The 5,464-nt window shown below is 41.0% G+C and overlaps 1 non-coding gene across 1 annotated transcript; it reads right to left on the bottom strand.

Annotated features, from left to right (window-relative positions):
* Window positions 1-3,123: 3,123 nt before the first annotated feature.
* LOC130949311 (small nucleolar RNA R71) lies at window positions 3,124-3,227 on the bottom strand. The gene has a single exon (XR_009073364.1). It is a non-coding gene; the product is annotated as a small nucleolar RNA R71 (small nucleolar RNA).
* Window positions 3,228-5,464: the final 2,237 nt, after the last annotated feature.

Genomic DNA, 5,464 nt, shown 5'->3' with positions numbered 1-5,464 from the left:
CCATGAGTTTTTAGTTATATTCCTTGAATGCTATGAATGGAAGAATTCTCATGAATTTTTGCAAGACTTTGATGCAGTTGTTTGGATGATTTCAGGGAAGAAGAGGCTAGGCAAGGAAGCAACAAAATCAATAAAGGAAGCTTGAACATCACATGTGGAGTTTAAGCTCCAGTTTAAGCTTAAACTGGAGCTTAAACACCAAAATCATGAAAGCTGAGGAAAGGGCTGAAAGTGGCGTTTAACCTCCAGTTTAACCTTAAACTGGAAGTTAAACGCCAGAAATAAAATGCATCAGGGAGCCATTCCACGTTTAAGCTCCAGTTTAACCTTAAACTGGAGCTTAAACGTGTTCGACATTCTCCTCCAGGGTTGCGTTTTGCATTTCCACGTTTAAGCTCCAGTTTAACCTTAAACTGAAGCTTAAACGTGCTCGAGCTTGTGCCTCCAGGGAGTGCCAGCGTTTAAGCTCCAGTTTAAGCTTAAACTGGAGCTTAAACGTGTTATATGGAACAGCTTGACCATGCCTTCTTCAAACATAAATAACTTGAGCTACAAAACTCCAAATGAGGTGATTCAAAATGCATTGGAAAGAAGACATCTAGAGCTTTCCAAGCATATATGGCATGCATGGTGGATACTAAAAATTGAGGGAGAAAACAGCCCCGTAATGTGCATAGAAGAGCATAGTACCAACATGCAATCAGGCCAGCTGACCTCTTCACCTTCCATGGAGAATAACTCGAGTTGTAGAACTCCAAATGATGCGCTTCCAGTTGCATTGGAAAGTAGACATCCAGAGCTTTCCAACGATGTATAGAAGTATGGGGTGGACAATGCAACGGAGCTCCCAAAATTGGCATTTTCGAGCACGTTTAAGTGACTTAAACGTTGGCTTAAACGCTGTGAAACCAACCAGCAACCTTGTCACCTTCAATCAAGCATAACTTGAGCTATAGAGATCCAATTGAGGTGCTTCCAGTTGCGTTAGAAAGCTGACATCCATAGCTTTCCAACGAGGTATAATAGTCTATATTTGGCATCAAATTGGCAAGGTTGACAAGAGAACAAAGTGACGACTCAAGAAAGGGGGGTGCAACGTTTGAGTGTAGTTTAATGGATCATTATCCTTTTTGGATCAATTATGTCACTCTACCCTTCAAGCAAGCAAGGCCCATCAACAACACCAAATCAAGGCCACAAGAATCATCTAGAATAGTTTATTTTCATTTGATTGTAATTTGCTTTTAATTTCATTTTCATTTTGTAATTTAGGGAGCCTATTTAAAGGCCTTAGTTTCTGCATTTGGAAGAGAGGGGATTGAAGGGGAATCCAGCCCCTGAGGGGGACTTTTACAGACGTGGAAACTTTTGGATCATTTGGCTACTTTTCATATTTTGTAATTGAATTCAGAGCTATGACTCACTAAACCCCTTTCATTGGGTTAGGGAGCTCTATTGTAATTCAATGAATCAATAATAGTTTTATCTTCTTCTTCAATCTTTTCTCTTGAATTTTGTTAGAAAGCTTCTCGATCTAATTCCATTGGGTAGTTGTCTTGGGAAAGAAACTACCCATAATTGGAATCCTTCGGAACCTTGGGAAAGGAATGGAGGATTCATGCTAGAGAAGCTTTCTCACAGTGAATTGGATTGGGGTTTGGATGGATATTGTGACATGTAATCCTACCAAATTGTGGTTCATGAAACTGTGTGTATAATCAGTGATCGAGCATCATCTCTTCTTATGAACATTTAAACCAAGGGATTGGGAATTTGTTTGTTTTTAGAGAGAATTGGTGAGCCAAGGGATTGGGATCCAATCATATAAGATTGCCAAGCAAAATTCAATGAATGCATTGGTTGAGGAAGAGATAAAAATGTTTTGATTCGGAGATCTCAATATCTCCTAACACCCAATGAATTCCCCATCTCTGATCTACCCATTTCTATTTACATTCTGCAATTTCAATTCATGCAATCACCCCCATCCCTTTTTAATTTCAGCACTTTAACTTCTCGCTCTTTAATTCATGCAATTTAAGATTCCGCAATTCTCATCTAAATCTTGATCCGCTCAACTAGAACACACTTCTAATCCGAATTGCTCATTCAACCAATCCTTGTGGGATTCGACCTCACTCTATTGTGAGTTTTTACTTGACGATAACCGGTGCACTTGCCGGAAGGAATTTTTGCCGATTGTGCAATTTCCTAAATCGTAGCTATCAAGTTCATAGATAGTTAACATCAAGTTTATGGCGCCGTTGCCGGGGATTGGTTTTCGATTGACAATTCTCCAATTGGAAGTTAACTAGATTGAGCATTTTTTTTTCTTGTTTTGTTAATTTAGTTCAAGTTACTTGTTGAAATTTTAATTTCTGCACTCTGTTACTTGCTTTTTCTTTCTTATGCCTTTCAATTCAAGCAACTAACTCACTGACCCACTAACTATTTGAATTAATTCCTCAACTGCTCTAACCATACTCTTCCATTAACCAAGAGTATTCCACTTGTTTGTTGCTTGTGGTGTGTTCTTGTATGACAGGTAGGAGAGGAGAGACATCAACTCCTCCATATACCGAACCAGAGAGGACCCTTCATAGACTTAGAAGGGAAGCAAGAGGGAAGAGAGTACTGAGAGAAGAAGAATCTGAAGGAGAATCTGAGGACAATTTTGAGGAAGCTCTAGATCTCAACATGGATAGAGAAGTTCACAACCATGAGAGGGCTGAAGGAAATAATGCCATTCCTGAGAGGAGGGTTCTTGGTTCATACATAAACCCAACCTCTGGGAATTGTGGTAGCAGCATTCAAAAACCACCCATTCAGGCCAACAATTTTGAACTCAAACCACAGCTAATATCACTGGTGGAGGATCATTGTTCATTTGGTGGGAGTGCTAATGAAGACCCAAACCAACATCTCACAAAATTCCTGAGAATTTGCGACACTGTGAAGTCCAATGGAGTCCAGGAAGATGCCTATAAACTGCTCTTGTTCCCATTTTCACTTAGGGACAAGGCAGCTAAGTGGCTGGAATTATTCCCAAGGGGAAGCCTAACAACCTGGGATGAGGTGGAGAGCAAGTTTCTGGCACGTTTCTACCCCCCACAAAAGGTCAATAGGCTTCGATCTGAGGTTCAGACTTTTAGACAACAAGATGGTGAGACGCTCTACGAGGCATGGGAGAGGTTCAAAGAATTGACAAGGAAATGCCCACCAGACATGTTCCATGACTGGGTGCAATTGCATATTTTCTATGATGGACTTTCTTATGAATCAAGGAAGGCTGTAGACCATTCATCAGGAGGTTCATTGAACAGGAAAAAGACTGTGGAAGAAGCCATTAAAGTGATTGAGACAGTGGCTGAGAATGAATACTACTATGCTTCAGAGAGGCACAACACTAAGGGAGTCATGGAGCTGAACCATGTTGATACAATTCTAGCCCAAAACAAGGTGTTTGCCAAGCAACTAGCAGAGCTCACCAGGAAATTAGACATAAAGCAAGTGGCTGCAATACACACACAAGATCAAGAGGAAGTAAGCATTGAAGGAGGTGATTGGGAAGAGGCCAACTATGTGGGAAACCAATAAAAGCAATCATATGATCCACATTCCAACACTTACAACCCAGGATGGAAAAACCACCCAAACTTTGGGTGGGGAAACCAGCAAACCCAACCACAAACCCACAAACCTTACAACCACAACCAACATAACAATTCCACATACCAAAACTCCAACCAAAGATCATACCAAGCCACACAAAACACTTACTCCCAACCACCATATCATGGCCAAAATAATCAACCTGCCCAATCCAATCCGAACCAACAATTTCAAGATCAATTAAACAGGATAGAAGGAATACTAGCAAACATGGGTCAGGACATAAATGAGTTGAAAAGCTTTAGGGAAGATGTGAGATTGACCTTAAGGAACCATGGTGAAAAACTCAAGTGGATGGAGTCTCGAGTAGGAGAGCTATCTCAACAGGCCCCCAAGTCAACTGCAGTGTTCCCTAGTGACACAGAAAAATCCTAAAGGGGAACAAAAGGGAGTGAGATGGGAAGAATGCAAGGCCATCACCATATTGAAGGAAGTCTCAGAAGAAGAAGGAATCAGACCCTCAGAAAAGGAGCCAGAAATCTTAAAAGAAGGTGTGGAAGAAGCTAAGCAGGAAAGTGAAACTGAGCAAGCCAAGGAAATGCAAAAGGAAGGCATGCTGGGAACATACCAACCAAAAGCACCATTTCCTCAGAGGTTAGGAGGAGGTGAAAAAGGGAAAACATATTCAAGGTTCTTAGAGACATTTAAGTCTCTCCATATCAATATTCCCTTTCTTGAGATCCTCCAGCAGATGCCTACACATATCAAGTATTTGAAGGAATTGCTGAGCAAGAAAAGAGTTTTGAAGGGAGGACAAACTGTAATAATGAACAAGGAATGCAGTGCACTCATCAAGAAGGATATGGTCTCTAAGAAAACAGACCCAGGAAGTTTTCATATCCCCTGCATCATAGGGGAAACAAAAATTGACAGAGGATTCTGTGATCTAGGAGCTAGCATAAATGTGATGCCTCTGACTCTTATGAGGAGGCTACAACTGAATGAGGTGAGATCCACTGATGTAATCATACAACTGGCTGACAAAACTCAAAAGCAAGCTGAAGGGGTAGTTGAGAATGTGCTGGTGAAAGTGGGAAATTATTTTTTCCCCACAGACTTTGTCATTTTGGACATGGAGGAAAGCTACCTACACCCTATCATTCTGGGAAGGCCATTTCTAGCCACTGCTAGAGCGCTCATAGATATAGAACAAGGAGAGCTAATTTTGAGAGTACATGATGAACAACTCATTTTCCATGTTTTTAAACCTGCATCTGAGCTTGAACCAGAACCTGAAAAGCCTAAGGATGATAGTAGCAATCTGTGTTTGGAGGAAAGCAATTCAGCAGCTGAAACTCTAAAACAATCCTTTGAAGGCAAACAAGAATTACAAGAGTTAAAGCCACAAGAATCAATAAAAACAGATCAGAAGGTTCCTCCTAGCATAAGGGTCAATGAAGAAATCCTCGAGAGAGAGGGAAGAATTGTAAAGAAATTGCCAAGAGGGTGGAGAAACAAGAAAATTCCCACTGAAGGTTTCTCTCCGGAAGACAAAGTGATATCAAGTCATTATCTGCCAATCCCACCTGGCCTCAAACCCATTCCTTCCCAGCTCCCTCAAGTGTGCACAATCAGGAAAGTTCTTTCTATGGAACATTTGGAAATCATGAAGGAATCAAATGGGGACGTTTCCATAGTGAGAGGAGAGGACATCAAGCACTACAATCCACCCTAACAAGGGACAACCGTCAAGCTAGTGACGTTAAAGAAGCGCTTCATGGGAGGCAACCCATGTTTTAGTATCCTTACTCTTTATTGTTTTGCTCTGCATCTAATAAAGCATGGTTTCTTA

The sequence above is a fragment of the Arachis stenosperma genome, chromosome 1 (genome assembly GCF_014773155.1).
Source record: "Arachis stenosperma cultivar V10309 chromosome 1, arast.V10309.gnm1.PFL2, whole genome shotgun sequence".
Taxonomy (NCBI): Eukaryota; Viridiplantae; Streptophyta; class Magnoliopsida; order Fabales; family Fabaceae; genus Arachis; species Arachis stenosperma.
This window is presented reverse-complemented; position numbering and strand designations above follow the sequence as displayed.